This window comes from Pan paniscus, chromosome 13 (assembly GCF_029289425.2).
Source record: "Pan paniscus chromosome 13, NHGRI_mPanPan1-v2.0_pri, whole genome shotgun sequence".
Taxonomy (NCBI): domain Eukaryota; kingdom Metazoa; phylum Chordata; class Mammalia; order Primates; family Hominidae; genus Pan; species Pan paniscus.
Window position 1 is genome coordinate 42,592,514 of NC_073262.2, and position 21,303 is coordinate 42,613,816.

Genomic DNA, 21,303 nt, shown 5'->3' on the forward strand with positions numbered 1-21,303 from the left:
TATGCAAAAAACAGCCAACTAAAAAAACTAGAATAGTCAAAATTGTTTTGAAAAGGAAGAACATCATTAGAGGAATAACAGTATCAGATTTCAAAACTTATTGTAAAGCTCCTGTAGTCAAGACATAGTGAAAGCTTAACAATATTTATATAAATCAGTGGAACAGAAGTGATTCCAGAAAATACAGCCAAGTATATATGATCAGTTTATTTTCAGTGCAGCCACAAAGGTAATTCAATGGGAGAAAGTTGTTTCAAAAAATAGCGCTAGAACAACTGGACACCTATTCGAAAATTATGAACCTCAACACTTACCTCACGTCATACACAAAAAGAACTCAAAATAGGTAACAGACCTAAATGAAAAGCTAAAACTACAAATGTTATACAAGAAAATATAGGAGAACATTTTCAAAACCTTGGGATAGGCAAAAAAAGATTTCATAGGCAAAAAAGAGCACAAAATCTAATTTAAAAAGATAAACCAGAACTTCATCAAATTAACTTACTCTCTTAAAAACATTAACAAAATGAAGAGGCAAGCTAAGACTAGGAAAAAATATTAATAATGTATTTATCTGAGAAAGGATTCGTATCTAGGCTATATTAAGAAATCTTACAACTCAACAGTAAGGAAACAAACCAACAAAAAACAAGCAAAACTTTCAAAAGTTCTTTTCCAAAGAAGATATAAAATGACCAATCAGCACATGATAAAATGACTGATAACCACATCATTACTTATCAGGGAAATGCTAATTAAACCACAGTGAGATAACACTACAAATAATCCCAATGACTAAAAATCCCAAGTATTGGTTAGCATGTAGAACAAGTGATCTTGCATTGACTGCTAATGGAAGTATGAAGTGGTATAGTCATTTTTAGAAATGGTAAAGTTAAACATACACTTAGCATATTCACTGTTACTTGCCTTGTACCAAAAGTATCATTCTTAAAGATGTGAGATAGTGGTTTGAGAATAAACAAAAATGGGCTGGGTATGGTGGCTCATACCTGTAATCCCAACACTTTGGGAGGCTGAGGTGGGTGGATCATGAGATCAGGAGACCATCTTGACCAACATGATGAAACCTCCTCTCTACTAAAAATACAAAAATTAGCTGGGCACGGTGGCGGGCTCCTGTTATGCCAGCTACTCAGGAGGCTGAGGCAGGAGAATCACTTGAACCCAGGAAGCAGAAGTTGCAGTGAACCAAGATCGTGCCACTGCATTCCAGCCTGGTGACAGAGCAAGACTCTATCTCAAAAAAAAAAAAAAAAATGGTCAGAGATTTCAGTGATAAACATAAAAGATAGGAGACTCCAGGAATGGATATACCTAGTGTAGTATAAATGTGACCTTTAAGATCAGTAAATAAAAAAGGGACTCATCAATAAATGTTGAAAGCCTTGACTATCCAATTAGAAAAAATTAAAATTAGATTTGTGCCTGACACCACTTAAAACATATTCTTCATGTTTTGAAAATAATTAGTGCCTGGGAGTATGGGAAAGTTTTCTTTTAAAAAATCATTATACAAAAATTTCATAAACACATTGAAATTTTAACCACATAAATTTTTTTAGCTAAGTTGCCCAGGCTAGAGTGCAGTGGCTATTCACAGGCACAATTGTAGCACCCAATAGCCTCAAACTCCTGCCCTCAAGTGATCCTTCTGCCTCCCCAGTAGCTGAGACTACAGGTATGTTACTGGTATGTGCCACCCCACAGAGCCCAACCACATAAAGATTTTAAGTGAACAATAAAGTACCTCATTCTTTATGTTAATAGACAAGGACAGCCAATTCTTCATAAAGATAACATACACTTAGCTTATGACAGCAATTCAGCTCCTAGGTATTTACCCAAGAGAAATCCAAGCATATGTCTGCAAAAACACTAATACAAGAATATTCTTAGTAGCTTTATTCAAAATTTCCAAAACCTGGAAACAAATGTTCACCAACGTGAGAATGGGCAAACTGTGGTAATTTCCTGATTACTCTGAACATAAAAAGAAGACTGACAAGCATAATAATATAAATGAACTTAAAAACATTATGTTAAATGGTGGCAGCTTCTATAGAAAACAGAATGGCAGATCCTGAAAAATTTGAAAATACAATTACCATATGATCCAGCAATTCCACTTCTGGGTATGTGTCCAAAAGAATTGAAAGCAAGGTCTTGAAGAGATATTTGTACTCCTATGTTCATAACAGCATTATTCACAGTAGCCGAAAAGTGGAAGAAACCCAAGTGTACAAAGGAAGAAAATTCTGACACATTCTACAACACAAATAAACTTTAAGGACATTATGGAAAGTTAATAAGCCAGTCACAAAAAGGCAAATACTGGGCCGGGCGTGGTGGCTCACGCCTGCAATCCCAGCACTTTAGGGGGCCGAGGTGGGCGGATCACAAGGTCAGGAGATCGAGACCATCCTGGCTAACATGGGGAAACCCCGTCTCTACTAAAAATGGAAAAAATTAGCCGGGCGTGGCGGAATGTGCCTGTAGTCCCAGATGCTCAGGAGGCTGAGGCAGGAAGATGGCGTGCGTGAAGCCTGGAGGCGGAACTTGCAGTGAGCCTAAATGGAACCACTGCACTCCAGCCTGGGCAACAGAGGGAGACTCCGTCTCAAAAAAAAAAAAAAAAAAAAAAAAAAAAAGTCAAATACTGTATGATTCCATTTATGTGACCCAGAGAAGTCAAATGCATAGAGACACAAAGTATAGTGGTTGCCAGTGGCTGGGAGCAGGGGAAAATTGAGGGTTGCTGTTGAATGGGATAGAGTTTTAGTTTTGCAAGATAAAATGAGTTTTGGAGATTGGTTTTACAACAATATAAATGTACTTAACACTACTAAGCTACACACTTAAAAATGGTTGAGATGGTAAATTTCATGTTATGTATATTTCACCAGTAAAAAATTGTAAAAAGCTGAAAGCATTCCAGGTAGCTCTAGTTTGCCTATAAGATTAAGAGACATTTATTTCCATCAAAAACCAAGGATCTGAAAGTAACCAATTTATGAGCTCACAAGTTAGCCTGACAGTCTCACAGATGCTGGCACAAGACAAAAGACTCCTGGCTCTGAGACAAAGGACTTTATTAGCCACAACCACAGCAGTAGCCAGAGTGTCATTCTTTGCAATGGTTTTTGGCATTCTAATCCCATACAGTGACATGAAAGGCCAGGTGCCACAGGCCTAGCAGGCTGCATTGTAGGAATAGAACCTTAAGCTTAGGAAACCTGAATCTTTTATGATAGCCCGTGGGAATAAAACCACTGCCCTTCACCCTAGAGGGAGACACTGTCTTCACTAGAGTGGGCCATAAACAAATCTACTGCTCCAGAGGGAGACACTATATTTTTGTTCCCTAACATGCACCTTTGAAAAGACAGTAGGAAACAAAGATGACCAGTGTCTCCACTCAAAGACATGCAGAAAAAGAGAAGTAGATACTTAAGTAACCATAGTGTCTGCAGAAAAATAAAAGAAAAAAAATAAGGGAAGTAGATACAGAGAATGAGTGGGGAATGAGGAATAATAACTAATGTTACATTCTAATTCAAAGCCAGTTGACTTCAGAAGAAAAAAGCCAATTCTGGGGTTACATCTCCTCTGTGAGTGGTATGCTAATAAATGTTTAATAAATGGCTCTCCAGAAAGAAAAGTATGTACATTATAGAAGTTTACTATAAATTTTACTAACATAGAATGTTTTTAGAACACAATTTATAAACAATAATAAAATATGCAGTACTCTTTATTATAAATTACTAATTTAGAAAACCATGTTGAATGAAAAAAAGCCAAATACAAGAGTATCTCACAGTATGATTTCATTTATATAAAGTTCAAGAATAGGCAAAACCAACATATGGTGATAGAAACCAAAACAGTGATTATATCCTTTTTTGGAAAGAAATGAAGGGAAAGGGGCACAAGGGAAATTTTGGGGGTAAATAAAATGTTTAACATGTTGAATGGGCATTATTTACAAGGATATGTACATTTGTTAAAACAAATGTAGTTAAAGTCTGCACTTTATGTAAATGATACCTGAACAAAATGAGTTAAAAAAAAGACAAGACAGATCAGACATCTTTGGTAGCTGTTACTATGTGCTTCTATGGGCAGTCTAGTGGAGGCATAGCCACTGATCCCAGTCTGCCGGCTGCATGCTATTTGTATTTATTGCCTGCAATTGTATGAAGAACTAGTGTTAAGTAGCCAGTGAACCCAGCATCAGTTATTAAAATGACTATTATTTCTCCAACATATTTCAAGGCTGATAAACTGACTCACTGTATACCTGTGGATCTGTTTTTAGACTCCCTATTCTTTTCCATTGATCTATTTTTTCTCTCCTGAGCTAATACTACACTGTATTAATTATAGAACATTTATAATAAATGTTGATCTCTGGTAGTGTAAGTCCACCAATGTTGCTCTTCATCAAATTTTATCATCACACATAAGGGACTTCTTTTTTTTTTTTTTTTTTTTTTTTTTCTGAGACAGAGTCTCTCACTGCCACCTGGGCTGGAGTGCTGTGGTGCGATCTCGGCTCATTGCAACCTCCACCTCCTGGGCTCAAGCCTCAGCCTCCTGAGTAGCTGGGATTACAGGTGCCTGCCACTATGCCCAGCTAATTTTTTGTATTTTTAGTAGAGACGGAGTTTCACTATGTTGGCCAGGCTGTTCTCAAACTCCTGATCTCATGATTCACCCTCCTCGGCCTCCCAAAGTGCTGGGATTAGGACTAAGTTTTATAGGGAAAAAGACATATAAGCTAAGGGTCTGGAAGAGAACGCACAGGACCACAATTTCTCACACCACTTGAAGAAGCACCAGGGCCTGGGTGAAGCAGGAGATAGACCACACCTCACCCCTATCTTTTTATCCTTCTTAAAGAGCAATTGTGAAGGCATCCATGTTGGTGAGGGAACAAATTGACTATGCAGGTAATCTGGACTACTTAACTAAAGCAGACAATCTGGCTTTAGTTGTCAGATCAAATGACTAATTGATCTAACAGATTGACTAAAGCAGACAATCTGGCTTTAGTTGTCAGAGCTTCACAGAAGTTGCATGAGAAAGCCAGGTTCTAATACCTCCCATCAGAAGGAGAAAGCCGCTGGGAAGTTGAGCTCATGTAAAGCTTTTCCCACTGAAGAATGTGGGAGTCTGAGGCTCCAGATAGCTCCTCACCTAGGCATCCCAAAGGGAACTCCCAGAATTACCTTTGGACAATTCTGGTCTTTGCACACAATTGTTATTGTGAATGAAACATTTTGGCTACATTTTATAAAAGACTCTTACATAGTAATGCTATGAGTTTTCATGTGCCAATTTTGTATGAAACCAATTTTTTGACCTGATAATTTTAAAACAGACTTCAATTGGTCAAATTTTACAGGCGGATTTGAATTTTATAAGTAAATAACATTATTCTCTAACATAAAAATAGTACCTTCTTTTTCCTTCCAATGATTACGTCTCAAAATTTTTTATCTTGTCTTAATCCCACCGCATGAATCTGGGCCAGTGTTGTGACTTGCTTTAATCATTAGAATGTGGTGGAAGTATCATTGAGCCTGTTCTCTGACGAGGCCTTAAGAGATCACAGCTTTTGCTCTTGAAACCCTGGCACTATGGGACCAACCCTAGATTGGTCTTCTGGACGATGAGAGACCATGATGACAGAGAGAACTTCGTTGTCTCATCTATGACCATCATAAAACAGCCAGGCCCAGATGAGCCATCAGCTGAATGCAGATGCATGTACAAAGCCCAGTTGAGATAATCTAGCATGTCCCACACCAGAACTGCCCAGCTAAGCCCAACTGAACTTGCCAGCTCACACATCATGAGCTAAATAAATTTGTATTTAGAGCTACTCAGTTCTTGTGTGTGTTATGAGGCAGAAGCTGATAAGCATATTTAGGATAAATTATATATGAGCAGAGTCTGTTACGCTTTTATCAAATCATTGGATTTGACATTCTCATATTTATTTAGGATCTCTGCATCTATATTTGTAAATGAGTTGGCTCCCACTGATTGGGAGCTAGACTAATTTCTGCTTTTTCCATGCTACTTTGTTACAAGAGGAAAAGCAAACAATTTTATGAAGTAGGGAGACAATCCTGTTAGCATCATATATTTTAAAAGCTTAATGTGATATGCAAGGGCTGCTCCTGGCCAAACTGGAGGATTGCCTGGGACACCTCCACTAAGGCTGAGGGCCGATTCTGTCATGAGGGAATGTTGCACCCATTCTAAACCCCAAAAGCTTCCTGGGATAATGTGTATCCCAGATTTTTTCTCTAACCTACTGTTTGCAAGTAGGAGGACTGGAGTATGTGGTGGACATGGACAATAATATGTGGACATTTTTATAGGTCTAGATCATTGTTGATGGAGCCATGTTATTCCATTATATGGGATGCCCTAATTTACTTAATCTCCTATACATGAAGCTTCAGGTCGTTTACGGTCTTCTCATTGCAAAATTCTTAGAACATATTTCTTCCTGAAACCATTTTTTTCCACTCATGTAATTACATCCTAAAAATACATTCTGAGAAGCAGGATCATTGGCTCAAAGACAATGCACATTGTACATCTGATACATATAGACAAGATCCTCTCCAGCAACTTTGTACCTGTTTTTTTTCCCCACCAACTTATGTAAGAACACTCATTTCCTCATTTCTACTGACACAGAATTTTTAAAATATTTCACTCTTATCCACCTGCTCAGTAAGAAAATGACACTTCAGGGATGGTTTTATTTGCACTTGAATGGCTGTTCTGTTTACAAACTATAACTGGCAGGAAAATATAATGCAAGAAAAACTAGGAATAAACCATGATCCAAATGAAGAAACTTTTAAGTCAATTAAAACAGAAAAGGACATTGTTTTTGAAGAAAAAATAAAAGACATTGTGGGCTGAGTGAAGTGGCCCACACTTGTAATCCCTGCACTTTGGGAAGCTGAGGTAGGAGGATTGCTTGAAACCAGAATAAGACTAACCTGGGCAACAAAGCAAGACCCCATCTCTACAAGTAAATTTTTAAAAGAAAACATTAGCTGAACGTGGTGGTATATGCCTGTAGTCCCAACTACTCAGGAGGCTGAGGCAGGAGGATCACTTGAGCCCAGCAGTTCAAGGCTTCAGCAGCGAGCCATGATCAGGCCACTGTACTCCAGCCACCTGGGTGACAGAGCAAGACCCTGTTTCCAAAAAAAAAAAAAAAAAAAGCAATGCGATCTCCTCTCGAATTCATCTATTATCCCCAATTAAATGACAATTTTGGGAGGAAGCTGATAGAAAGAGCACCCTTTAAAAACCCATTATTATACAAGTCTGCTGAGAAGAAGACTGCATCAGTCTGCAATTAACACTGTTGGTTTTTTACATGTTGTTGCTCACTTTCATAAATGTTAGTTTTATTCAATTAATTTTATTAAGACTAACCACAGAACACCTATTCTAGTTAATTTTTAATCACATTTAAGGTGTGAGCTGACAAACTTATTCAGCTCCCACACTACAGAGTTTCTCTATTGTATGAGATTTCTTACGTCTGTGGGTTGTACTTTTCAGTAAAGTTTTACCACAGCTATATCATCTTGAACATTTCTCTTTGGTGTACACACCAATGAATGAAGGTTATCACTGGAGAAGTCCCATCCATACCATTTTAGATGGTTGCACTGCCACATCAAGCCTTAAAGACTTAAAAGCTTTGAACTCTGAATTACAATGTTGCTTCTGTATGTGGACTCCAATGACGATGAAACATATTGCTATAAAATCCCTCCATGCTAGTCAGGATGGCCTAGGCAATGCTGCAGTAACAAATAAACCACCAAAAATCTCAGTGGTGATACACAGTGAATTTTTATTTCTTACTCTAAAAAGAAATCCAACACAGATCAGATAGCGACCTTCTATCAATGCAGTCTGGAATAAGCAGCCTCCAAGGTCACCTTGGCAGGAATAGAGAAGCCTGAGGATGTTTATAAAGGCTAGACCTGAAAGTGGCTTATATCACTTTTGCTCATATTCCATTGGCTAGAGCTCAAACATGGGCACACTCTTAACTGCAAGTGTTATTGGGAAATAGAGTCTTCTTATTTGCAAGGAAATGGAACCAGTGTGATAAACACAGCACTGCCTCTGCCACACCCTTCAAATGCCACTTCTGTAGAGCTTCTCGCCTGTGCAGAGAATCTCATGGAAAACTTGAGTACTAATATTCTTTCATAGTAAGAGCATCGGTTTCATTTCTGAGCACACTTTTGAATGTTCTTCATACAGAGAGTATTTTTCTGTTGGGGACTAAAAAAATCTAAGGACTTTGGCTAAACTGAAGACCTTACCATAATCATCCCAATTAGAATTTCCTTCCTGGACACACCCTTTAATGGAAATTTGACCTCTAACTACAAACACTACCACAAACCACCCATTTGTCAAGAGTAACCTACTTTGCCATTGTAGCATACAGCAGTTGATGGGAGCTTCACAGAAGTTGTTGAAATCCACAACCCTTGCCTGGCACACTCCAGTGCTGCAGGCTGACATTATTGATGGCAGTGTCCCTGTCTTTTGCTCCCCCAGCCCTCCCACAGGCTGAGTAAGCCTCTATTATCTGGAATACAGTGTGGCTTCTGTTTTCCTAATTTAACCCTGACTTACTACATTTATAATGTTTCTCTCTGCTCATGTAGTCTTTGATGAGTCAGAAGGTCTTTGCCATGCTCACAATGTGTGTACTGTGTCTTATCTATATGCACTCTCTGTTGGGCAAGGAGGTGCGAATTACGACTGAAGCCCTTACCACATGCCTTACACTTATAGGGCCTCTGTCCTCTGTGGACTCTGAGATGAACATGAAGATCTGAATTCCGACTGAAGCCTTTACCACACTCATCACATTTATATGGTTTCTCTCTTGTGTGATTGCTTTGATGGAAGTGAAAATATGAACTGTAACTAAAGCACTTTCCACACACTTCGCATTTATATGGTTTTTCTGCAGTGTGAACTCTCTGATGAGTGTGAAGAACAGAACTATACCCAAAATCCTTTCCACACACATTGCATTTGTATTGTTTCTCCCCTGTGTGGACTCTCTGGTGAATGTGAAGGTGTGTACTTTGGCTGAAGCCCTTTCCACACTCACCACACCTATAAGGTTTCTCCCCTGTGTGAGACCTCCAGTGGACTTGAAGAACGGAGCTTGAACTAAAGCACTTGCCACACTCACTGGATTTGTAGGGCTTCTCTCCAGTGTGGACTCTCTGATGGATAAGAAGGTTGGAGCTCTGTTCAAAGCCCTTCCCACACTCTTCACATTTGTAGGGCTTTTTCCCTGTGTGTACTCCCTGATGAATACAAGGAAGTGACCTAAATCCAAACGCTTTCCCACATACGTGGCATTTGTAGGGCATCTCCCCTGTGTGGACTCGATGATGGTTGTGAAGGGAGGAGTTGCACCTGAAGCCCTTGCCACATTCTTTACATTTGTAGGGATTGTCTCCTGAGGGGACTTTCTGACATCTGGGAAGGTCTGAGCTCTGTTTGCAGCCTGTAGGCCATTCATGGAATTCATAGGGAGTCTCTCCTGAGTGGGTTTTACAATGAACAATAAGATATTGGCTCTGACTTAAGTTCTTTCCATACTGGTCACATTTATAAGATTTTTCTCCTAGGTGAGTGCTGTGATGGACACGAGGATCTGTATCATCTGCAAAGGCCACCCCACAGTTATTACATGTGAAAGGCTGTGGTAAAACATGGACCGCATGATGTTGTTCAACTGTTGATTTCATACCCAAGTTTTTCCCACAGTTGGGGTGTCTACCAGGGTCCTCTCCTTTACATTCTTGGGACTCATGATGATCACGTGAGGTCCAATTGAGGCTCTCATCATGCCGAGCATGTCTGTACAATTTCTCTTCCACGTAAATTCCCTTATATCTTCCCTGAGATTTCTGGGGCTCAGTCATTATGTTGGCTTTCCTCCAAGATTCTGGAGTAAGAACCTGTGTCAGGCTTTGCCATGCTGTGATATCTTGATTTTTGATAATGGCATTTACTACATAGTTTTCATTTTCAGAAATCTGAAGAGACATGCCTGCCCACTCTTCACAGAGGGAAACATCTTCTAAATGTGGGGAACACTGTTCTTGAAGGTTCATGATATAATCCTGACTCACACTTAAATCCCGGATCCTTTGTTTCCAAATCTGCCAGCAATGAAGCTCTTCTTGAGAAAGGTAACTTAACCCCTTTCCCTGAAGATTCAAAATGTTGTTTTTAATCCCATCTCCCAAGAGAAGAAAGAGAATTTGTGAATCACCTGTCCAGAGGTTTTGAGAAAATGAAATATGATGGGGTGGGAAGTTGTCCCTGGCTTCTATTGGCATGGGAAACAGTTAGAGCCACAGTAATTCTAACCTGTGAGCTGCCAATTAGAAATCAAGTATTGTAGGGAAATTAAGAGAAATCTTGGCCAGGTGCAGTGGCTTATGCCTGTCACAGCAACACTTTCAGAGGCTGAGGTGGGAGGATCACTCAAGCTCAGGAGATCAAGACCAGGCTGGGCAGTATGGTGAGATCGCATCTCTACAAAAAAATTGAAAATTGGTTCTATGATCCCAGCTACCTGGAAATCTGAAGTTGGAAGATTGCTTAATCCTGGGACACAGAGGCTGCAGTGATCCAAGATTGTGTGACTACATTCCAGCCTGGGTGACAGAGCAAGACATTTCCACCCCCACACAGCAAAAAAGAATAAAAGGAAATCTTAGGAAAAATTTATGAAGGAAGAAATTCACCTCCCCACTATAAGAGTGGTCAATAAAAAGACTTTAATAATCTTGCTACAAAAGGTATGGGAAAGGCTCCCATTTTATGTAGTATATGTGTGTATAGAAATAATACATATTGATGGAGTGTTTTTTATATGTTGGGCAGAGTAAGGGACACAAGGGTCACAAGAGGTTTCAGAAACAAGCAAGTCCTATCTCCTGATGGCTTCCCTTCCTTCACATCACTGTCATATGGAGGACTATCATGTATGTTTGTGTACAACCTGCACAACTGTACATGGTGAGCCTTAAGGGGATGGGGATAAAAAGGCAATGGGGATTGAAATAGGGATAAACATTGTGAAACTTGGTCCTGGCGTTGTGCGGGGATGCATATGTAAACCTCTGAGACAAGCTTTAAGAGACATCCTTTTTATTTTCCCTGAGATTCTTTGTCTTCATGAAAAGATAGAGACCACTCAGATACTATAATCCATTTCCTTAAGTTCTGACCTTTTAAGTTATTGCAGAATCTCAAACAGCCATGACTATGAGAATGGGGAACAGATACTGTGGCACTGTCAATGGCCTGGCACCCAGGGAAGCAAGACTGTGGTATATAAGAAACAGGGGGCTGAGGCAGAAGAGGATGATCATATTTTTGGGACCCTAAGATGGGTTTCAAAATGGCATGAATATCATGGTCAAGTCCCACTGGATACTGCTTCTGGTTCAAGGTCCTTTCTGGGTTGTTTTATTGAAAGTGACTTTAGTTTATAAGATAGTATCAGGGAAAGGGAGACCATGAGCTGCCCCAAATGGGTTTTAAGCAGTGGTTTCCCAATTGTTTTGATTGTAACCCACAATAAAATCAGCACTGTGACTCAGTAGGAATAGGCACGGACATCAACACAGACTGCTCACTAAAACAGAAGTTTTATCAGCTGATACTTACATACGATGTGCAATGCATTTTGATAAATTCTTCTGTTTTCTGCTCTATTAATCTATTTTGCTTTTGAAAAATTGCTAGTTATGACACAGTAATTTGATTTCAGGACTCACCAAGAGGGTTTTATCCTGCAGTTTGAGAAACAACTGCAGGGATATGCAGATTTATGTAGAAGGTCCTGTGTCTACAGATTACACTTTGGTTTCACGAGGTTATTTATTAAAAGCACAGGACCTAGGGCCAGATTAGGAGGGCTCAAATCCTAGTTCTTCTTATAAGCTGTGTGATCATGGGCAAGTTATTAATTCTGTTACTCAGTTGTTTCATCCATTGGTATGGTTTGGCTGTGTCCCCACCCAAATCTCTTCTTGAATTGTAACTCCCATAATTCCCAAGTGTCATGTCCCATAATTCCCACATGTCACAGCCCCCACACAGAGTCCCTAGCAGGGTACTACCTAGTGGAGCTGTGAGAAGAGGGCCACTGTCCTTCAGACAGCAGAATGCTAGATCCGACAGCTTGCACCGTGTGCCTGGAAAAGCCACAAACACTCAACACCAGCCCACAAAAGCAGCAGGAAGGGAGACTATACTCTGCAGAGCCACAGGGGTGGAGCTGCCCAAGACCATGGAAACTCATCTCTTACATCAGCGTGACCAGGATGCAAGACATGGAGTCAAAGGAGATCACTTTCGAGCTTTAAGATTTGACTGCCCCGTTGGATTTCAGACTTGCATGGGGCCTGTAGCCCCTTTGTTTTGGCCAATTTCTCCCATTTGGAACAGCAGCATTTACACAATGCCTGTACCTGCACTGTATCTAGGAAGTAAATAAATTGTTTTTTTATTTTACAGGCTCATAGATGGAAGAGACTTGGCTTGTCTCAGATGAGACACTGGACTGTGGACTTTTGAGTTAATGCTGAAATGAGTTAAGACTTTGTGGGACTGTTGGGAGGCATGATTGGTTTTGAAATGTAAGGACATAAGATTTGGGAGGGGCCGGGATGGGATAATATGGTTTGGCTGTGTCCCCACCCAAATCTCATCTTGAATTGTAACTCCCACAATTCCCATGTGTCATGGGAGGAACCCTGTAGGAGGCGATTGAATTATGGGGCAGGTCTTTCCTGTGTTGTTCTCATGATAGTGAATGAGTCTCATGAGATCTGATGGTTTTTAAAAGGGAGATTCTGAATGGGTACAGTGGCTCACACCTGTAATCCCAGCACTTTGGGAGGCCAAAGTGGGTTGATCACGAGGTCAAGAGATTGAAACAATCCTGGCCAACATGGTGAAACCCTGTCTCTACTAAAAAATACAAAAATTAGCTGGGCATGGTGGTGCATGCCTGTAGTCCCAGATACTGGGTTGGCTAAGGCAGGAGAATTGCCTGAACTTGGTAGTTGGAGGTTGCAGTGAGCCAAGATAGCACCACTGTACTTTAGCCTGGCTACAGAGCCAGACTCTTAAAAAAAAAAAAAAAGGTGGGGGGGCTTCCTGCACAAGCTCTCTTCTCTTGTCTGCCACCATGTAAGACGTGCCTTTCACCTTCCACCATGACTATGAGGCCTCCCCAGGGATGTGGAACTGTAAGTCCAATACATCTCTATCTTTTGTAAATTGCCCAGTCTCAGGTATGTCTTTATCAGCAGTGTGAAAACAGAATAATACGTCCATAAAAGGGGGATAATAACAGTAACTATCTGTATTAGTCCATTCTCATGTTTCTAATAAAGACATACCCAAGACTGGGTAATTTATAAAGGAAAGAGGTTTAATTGACTCATATTTCCATATGGCTGTGGAGGCCTCAAAATCATGGCAGAAGGTGAAGGAAGAGCAAAGGTACATCCTACATGGTGGCAGGCAAAGAGAAAGCCTGTGCAGGAGAACACCAATTTATAAAACCATCAAATCTCATGAGACTTGTCACTCTCATAAGAACAGCATGAGAAAGACCCCTGCCCCATGATTCAGTTACCTCCTACCGGGCCCCACCTACAACATGTGGGAATTATGGGAACTACAATTCAAGATGAGACTTGGGTAGGGATATAGCCAAACCATATCTCTATCTCATAAACTTAGGTAGCACAAAACTGTATATGAACCTCTGAAAAATGAAAATGAGGTTAGATATTTATCAAAAAGTAATGAAATAAGCCAACACTTAGATTACACTTACTACATACCAGTAAGTGTTGGCTATTGTAACTGCCAACCAAATCAAAGTTCTCCCTTTGTTCCTTTAACACTGATTTATCCAAAACATTGGATAAACATTGATTTTTCTCCAGAAGCATCCAATAGATCAGGGCTCTTGGTGATGTGTGAATTTTATGTCTCATTCTGAGAAATATGAGGAAAGAATGAGAGCCTAAATGTGTGATTAGGGGAGGGAGGGATTACTGCCTGCATTGAATGCCCACAGGCCAGGGGTATGAGATTTGGGGAGAGCTCCCTCACAAACCCATCACAAGGGGCCAGATCCTCACATTGACCTGTAAAAGGTCATTAACTGCAGGGTTCTAACCTGCACATGCATCTCTTAGGTGTTTTCTTTCCAGTGGTCAAAGTTTATCTTTGTGATCTAACTGGAGTTTTCTATGTGGTTTGAAATGATGATTTCAGGACACAGGTCCAGTGGTCTGATGCTCAGTTACTCACCCACTGAGATGAAGTTCCTGAAGTTTTCCAGCATCACATCTTGGTACAGGTTTATCTGGGCTTTATCCAATACTGCCAGCTCTTCCTTGGTGAAGATAACAGCTATGTCCTTGAATGTCACCCTTTCCTAAAACATCAACCACATGCCACGTCAATCATCCACACAAATGACTGGTCTTAGTCTGTTTGGGCTGCCTTAATAAAATACCACAGTCTGATTAGTTTAAACAAAATAAACTAACTTCTTACTTTTCTGGAGGTTGGAAAGTCTAAGATCAAGTACCACCAAGATAGGTTTCATTCAGGTTTCTTCTCTTGGCTTGTAGACAGCTGTCCTCTCACTGTGTCCTTACATGGCAGAGGGAGAATGAGAGCAAGCTCTGTTGAGGCTGTCTCATAAGGACATTAATCCTATTGGATCAGGGATTCCCAAAGGACAATATTAATCAAATTATAAAATATGGCCCAGGAAATAGGCACAGATAAATCTATACTAAGGTGTTGTGCTGATACACAAGTCTAGTACTGTTCCATTAGTTCATTTCTCATCACACACCAAGATTTGGTATTTTCACTTTTTCATGGCAGATTAATCTATTTGTATCATGTTAAAAGGAACTAAGAAGACAGGGTAACAAAAGCCTGGCTCCCAGATTCAAAAAACACAATAGAGAAAAGGGGGATTATTATCATAATTAAGAACACTTGGATATCAACTAGGTATTAAAAAATAGTGGTATCAATGTGAAATTTCTTGAGTATGTTAGCAGTAACGTGGAAATGTAGGAAAATGCTCTTACTCTTAGGAGATACAAGCTGAAATATTTAGGGATGAATTATAATCATGCCTGCAATTTATCCCCAACTGGGTCATCAAAATAAAATATAGATATGTGTGTGTATATATGTATATTATGCATATGTTTATGGGTGATTGTTAACAATTGGTGAATCTAGGTGAAGATTACACATTATGCTATTCTTTCATTTTCCTGATAAATTGATATTTCTCAAAATAAAATGATGTGGGGAATAATCTCATATTAATAACCATCTCCTAATCAAGAAAACAATTTTTACATAAAATATTTCTATTGCTGCATATATCACACTGCTCAGAGTTAAGTATTTACAGATATGTTCTCTCAATAGGCTCTGCATCTCTAAATAATGCAGAGCTTTCAAATGAAAGTTGTAAGCAGTTACAAAGGACTTCACAAAGAATATGTTCCTAACAATTGTCCAATTACCAAAATCTGACAATGATTAAAAACAAAATCTAGGGGAGTCAGCACGGTTGTCCTAATAGCATCACTCTCTCAGTAACACTACTCTATGCCTTCTTCTGTGGGAGGCAACAAAACTGAATTGGAGTTAATCATTCAGGAAATACAGATACCCTGAAGTCTGCTTGGGGTGTTCAAATGTAGGGAGAAGGGGTTAGGAATAGAAGTTCACCCAGCCTACACCCCATTCTCCCTTCTCTGCCTCAACTATAGAGCCTGGGAAAACAAAACACTCATTTCTCCACCACCCTTGTAGCTGGATGGATGCCTTGTAGGAATCCTAGGCAGTGATTGTCATAGGATGCAGATACAAGGACAGCCCCAAAATATTAAGAAACCAAATTTTTCAATGAATAAACACTTGCAAAAACCTATACATATTTTCCTCTCTGAAGTATTCTTGTATAACCATCTATGAAGTATTCTTGTAAAACTTTGAACCTGAATCTATTCAAGCATCTGGTGCTTCCACTTACAAGAAATACTGTGGATAGAGTAACACATTGAAAGACACCAAAAGGAAGCAAACAAATGCGTTCCAAATGTAGGAAAGAACACAGGACACCAAACTTGGTTTCTACAAGTCAATAGCAGGAGAGAATAAAGTAGAGGGGCAGATTTCTCTAGATTAAAAGAGATTATGAGACACAACCGCCAACTATATGATAGTATAGACTTTTGGTAAGATCCCATTTGAACAAACCAACTGTCAAAAATTTTTTGAGATAATCAGGGAAACTTGGTTATTGTCTGGGTATTAGATAATACCAAATAATTATTGATTATCTCATTAGTCAGTTTTTAAGGAAATATATACTGAAATACATAGAGAATGTAGTAAATTAGATTGCTGTTTAGAAATATCCTCTTCCATGCTCACCAATCCCACTAAAGGACCAGAGTGTGTTTTCTTACCCCTTTAGTTTTGACTTGGCAATGTAACTTGCTCTGGCTACCAAAATGAAGCAGAAGTGAGAATGTGCCATTTCTAACCTGGGCCTTGACAGATCTCACGTGTTCACTTGCTCTCTTGTCCCTCTGTCTTCACTATGAGGACACACCCAAGCTAACCAAAACCAGCAGAGTGCTACCAAATACTCATGGCATTGGCTTTAGGTCCAGGCCATAACCATTGAGGACACTGTTATAGGAGGCTGGAAAAATGGTGACCTGGGTGATGTAGTGGTGAACACTTGGTAAATTGTTGCTGTAATTTGGAAGATAGAAAATGTACCTAATGAATCTTGGACTTGGGCAAGATGGTTTCCAGGCAGAAGGATAAAAGTGTGAGCTCATTCATTTTAGCTGCATATATAATAAGGTACTATACAAAAGCGATGTGCTCAGAGAAAAACCAATACAGTGTAAATACCATGCCTCTTTCAAATACTCTGGGAAAGAAAAAACTGAAAAAGAGAGTAAGCAAATCCCTTCGGCAATAAGTTAATCATTGAAACTGCATGATGGGTACTGCAAATGGAGCCTCATAATACCATTTGTTCTTTTTGTGTATTTTCATAATTAATTTTTTTCATGATTAAAAGAAAATCCTTCCTCCACACTGTGATGGTCTTTTTAATATGGCAACTTGGCTAAGCTACGGTCCTCAGTTATTGAATCAAACACTAATCTAGGTATTGCTATGAAGATAATTTGTAGATGTGATTAAAGTCCATAATCAGTTGACTTTAAGGGAGATTATTCTAACTAATCTGAGTATGTCTGACTCAAAAAACTGAACGGTCTTATGAGCAGAGCTCAGGCTTCCCTGGGAGGGGGAGAAATTCCACCCATAGACAGCAGCTTCAGTCTGTGTCTAAGAGTTCTGGCCCACGCTTCCTGAGGGACTGCCCTGTGGATTTTGGACTTGCCTAGTTAGCCCCCATAATCATAGAAATCAATTCCTTACGATAAATCTCTTAACATATATCTCTTACTGGTTCTGCCTTGCTGGTTGAACTCTGACCAATACATACCCATTCAAATCTTGTCACTTATCGAACGAGACCAGTGACATTTAGAGTATGGTCATGTATATGCTGCCCATGCACTCAGATGCTGTGGCAACACCAAATTGCTATAAAAGCTTCTGAACTTAGTCTTGATTCTTTTTCCCTCATGGGGCAGTGATAAGCAGTTCATGGACTGGTACTGGTACATGAACCACACTTAGAGTAGCACCAAAGTAGACATCTTGAAATCTGTGAGTTTGTTTCTTCACTTCTATAAAGGGAGTCAAACCACCTGCCTCACAAAGTCATTATGAGCAAGATGAAGTACCTAATACATAGTAGTCACTCAAAAAATGCTGACCTCCTTTGAGAAAACAGAAGTGCTGGTTCCTCAGAATGAACAGTATATTTAAAGAGAAAGAAACCCTTAACTTACCTGGAACTTAATCATACCGTCTTCCTTTTGGAAAGGGCAGGATTCTGGAAAAGCAGAACTGCAAAGAAGAAAGAATCCATGAGATCATGGATTCAACAAGTTATAAATGAACATTGGTTCCTTCCTTATCTGTACAAATTTCTCACAATTTCTTCTCTCCCTAGATATCGTCTCTTCTCATTCTGAACAGACTGAACTCCCACCTCCTCAAGACTTCCCTAGATTTGTCCCCAGTCCCTCAATCTCAGACCACTATGTAACTCCTATCTCTCTCCTCAAGCTTTTGGGTCAAAACCTGCACATTCTTTTCCTTTTCTCAGACTTGTGAATGAACTGACATAATCTACATCTGAATTACGCTGGAAAAGAGGCCCCAGAATTGCTGAGTAAGGGAGCAATCTCAGGGCTGGGCACAGTGGCTCATGCCTGTAATCCCCAGCACTTTGGGAACCCAAGACAGGTGGATCACTTGAGGCCAGGAGTTCGAGACCAGCCTGGCCAACATGGTGAAACCCTGTCTCTACTAAAAATACAAAATTAGCTGGGCTTGGTGGTGGGCACCTGTAATCCCAGCTACTCAGGACACTGAGGCAGGACAATCACTTGAACCTGGGAGGCAGAGGCTGCAGTGAGCTGTGCTTGCACCACTGCACTCCAGCCTGGGCAACAGAGACAGACTGTCTCAAAAAAAAAAAAAAAAAAAGGAAAAAAAAAAGAGAGCAATCTCAGGATGACAGGGACCTTCTGCTATTTCCACTTTCACATGCAAGACTTGATCTTGTATGGCCAGGCCTGTGGTCTAAAGAACTTGCGATTAGCCAAGATATACAAATTAAATCCCAATTTTTATTATTATGTTAATCAATAATACAAATTTTTAAACATCTACACCTTGACTCTTGGCTTCCTAAACTGTCTCTCCAGCACCCATTTTATCCCTTGCTTTTGCAAATATTGATGACACACTTATGACATATAAGACACATCCTCTGCTCTGGAAATGCTCACAGTATACTGAACTATACATGTTCTCAGACTGCACGTAGACCAAAGTAGATAGATAGACCTTCTAAGCTTGCCACTTCATATACACTAAAGTCCCTTCCTGTTCTGCTTATATCAGTGGATTCCCTTGCCAATTAGCTTCCAGTTGGGTTCGGCCAATGGGGAAAGCCAGCAAGAGATCCAGGGAAGGGACAAGAGTGAAGTCAGAATATTTATTCCCCCAGGTTTTTCCCTAGAGGTTGCTGTGGAATGGCTATGCTCCATATTCATTGACCAAAGGTCATGGCCACCATCAGGCAGCTGTCATCCCATAAATCTTTCTTCACATTTTAGTCACTGCCTCCTCCCTTAGCCCTTCAGTCCTAAAGGCAGTAAGTTACCCTGCTATCACTAGCTCTGAAATATTGCAATACCCTTTGTTGATTACCACAGCCTGCCTACAACTTTATAGATTGTCCCTTTATTAAGCTCTTCTCAAATTACCCAATTTGAGTGTTCTGTTTATTTTTTATTGGGATTCCATCTGGTAAACCCTGTAAGCACAATTGCCTCTCGCCTTTGTGGGGAAACTTACTGTATAAAATTGCCACTTTAAGCACTGTGTAAACTCCAAAGATTAAAAAATAAAAGCCAAAAACCACGTTTCTGCCTTCTCAGATAGTGCTTCTCACACTATCTGTGATAAAGGACTAGTTTTTATATTATTATTACCGTTACTTTCAGTCTGTCACAGACTGATATTTTGGTAAGATACAGTAAAAAGAAATTACTGGAAAAAGGAAATAAAGAAGGTATGCAAATTAAAGCCCAATTGTTATTATTATATTAATCAATAAGACAAAATTGTAAACATCTACAATCAAGTTCTCAAATTATCTGGTCACAGACCAATATCATTTATTGGCACTGGTCTGTTGGTTACCCTTTGAATTGCAGCTTACAGGGTTATAGAATCAGGTTAATAGAATATGAAATGTCTTTTTGGTAAATCCTTGGACTCTTTTTCTCTCCTTTAATACCTTTAAGAGACATCATTAATCACTTCTTATTTTGGGCTCCAACAAAGGCCAAAATAAGGAATGTTCAACTTATTAATACAGCACGAATTACATCATTTTACAATAGTTAAAACCTACCAAGGAAACACTCCTCCTTTCCCCTGTCAAAAAACTACAAATCCTAAAAAAAAAAAAAAAAAAAAACAAGCTTTAGTCTTTTATCCACTGTACTTGCTAAGGATCTTATCATTTAACAAGCACTCAATCAATGTTTCTTAATATTAACAAATGAACAAATAGAATTGGCTTGGATATTATACATTATATGCACGTGCAAAGACATAAACTCACCCTCTACTTCTAGTACCTGTTCTCACTTAAGAGCCAATAATGGGACAGGTTTATTTTCAAGCACACATCTACACACATGCAGTCACACATATATGGTTGAGGGTTTGGTTTCCTGAATTTCTGGCTTCAGACACTCCCTGCCTGTATCAACTATGGGCCATGGCAGGAACCAGATGGCACATTCAAATTTGAGGGGAGTTTAATAAACAGACAGCTTACGATGGTGTTGGCTGGGGGTAAGGAAATCAGAGTGGATAAGGCTCTATCCTGGGAAGTGACAGGGAGGTGCCATTATAATACCTGGGCCTTAAGAGGTAAGGGGAGGGAGCAGTCCCTGGAGCCTGGAACTGAGAGGACTGTGTGGCCAGGGCCACCCAAACCATGACCTGTTGTTTAGAAGGGCAGCTAATCTGTGACAATCCTGCAGAGAGAGAACTGGGGGACAAGATCCTCCAACTCACACTTCTTCCTCTCTCCAAACTTTCCTGTTGAGACTTTCCACTGGCCAAAGACAAGCAAGGCCAGAAGGCAATGGTGGCCTTTCAGGGCAGACAGCAGGGTGGAAAAGGTGGGGAGCCAAAGGCATGGGACACATGGCACCTCAGGACTCTTGTTTTTTCCCTATCTGCCAAAGTCCACACAGCTCTCTCACACAAGTGCCTTTCTCATCCCTCAAACTGACAACTACTCTGATCTGAGGAATACATCAGGAATGAGACCAGATGCCCATATCAACCTCTTCAGGGAATGAAGACCTAGAGGAAAAGTGCAGCTGAATCTGGAACTGCAATTGTCCAGAAACACGATCA

At 39.9% G+C, this 21,303-nt stretch overlaps 1 long non-coding RNA gene across 5 annotated transcripts in view; it reads right to left on the reverse strand.

Moving 5' to 3' along the window:
* The window catches only part of ZNF285CP (zinc finger protein 285), a 355,913-nt gene that overhangs the window by 11,734 nt on the left and 322,876 nt on the right, over window positions 1–21,303 (reverse strand). For 3 of the 5 annotated variants that reach the window (XR_008624491.1, XR_008624490.1, XR_010109346.1), the window contains exons 2-4: window positions 20,282–20,324; window positions 18,141–18,198; window positions 14,467–14,593 (exon numbers count right to left, since the gene is read on the reverse strand). This is a non-coding gene — a long non-coding RNA (zinc finger protein 285). Of the gene's footprint in view, window positions 1–7,925; window positions 10,361–14,466; window positions 14,594–14,715; window positions 14,815–18,140; window positions 18,199–20,281; window positions 20,325–21,303 lie in introns of those variants that run through there. The other 2 variants (XR_010109351.1, XR_008624488.2) reach the window with 2 other exon arrangements.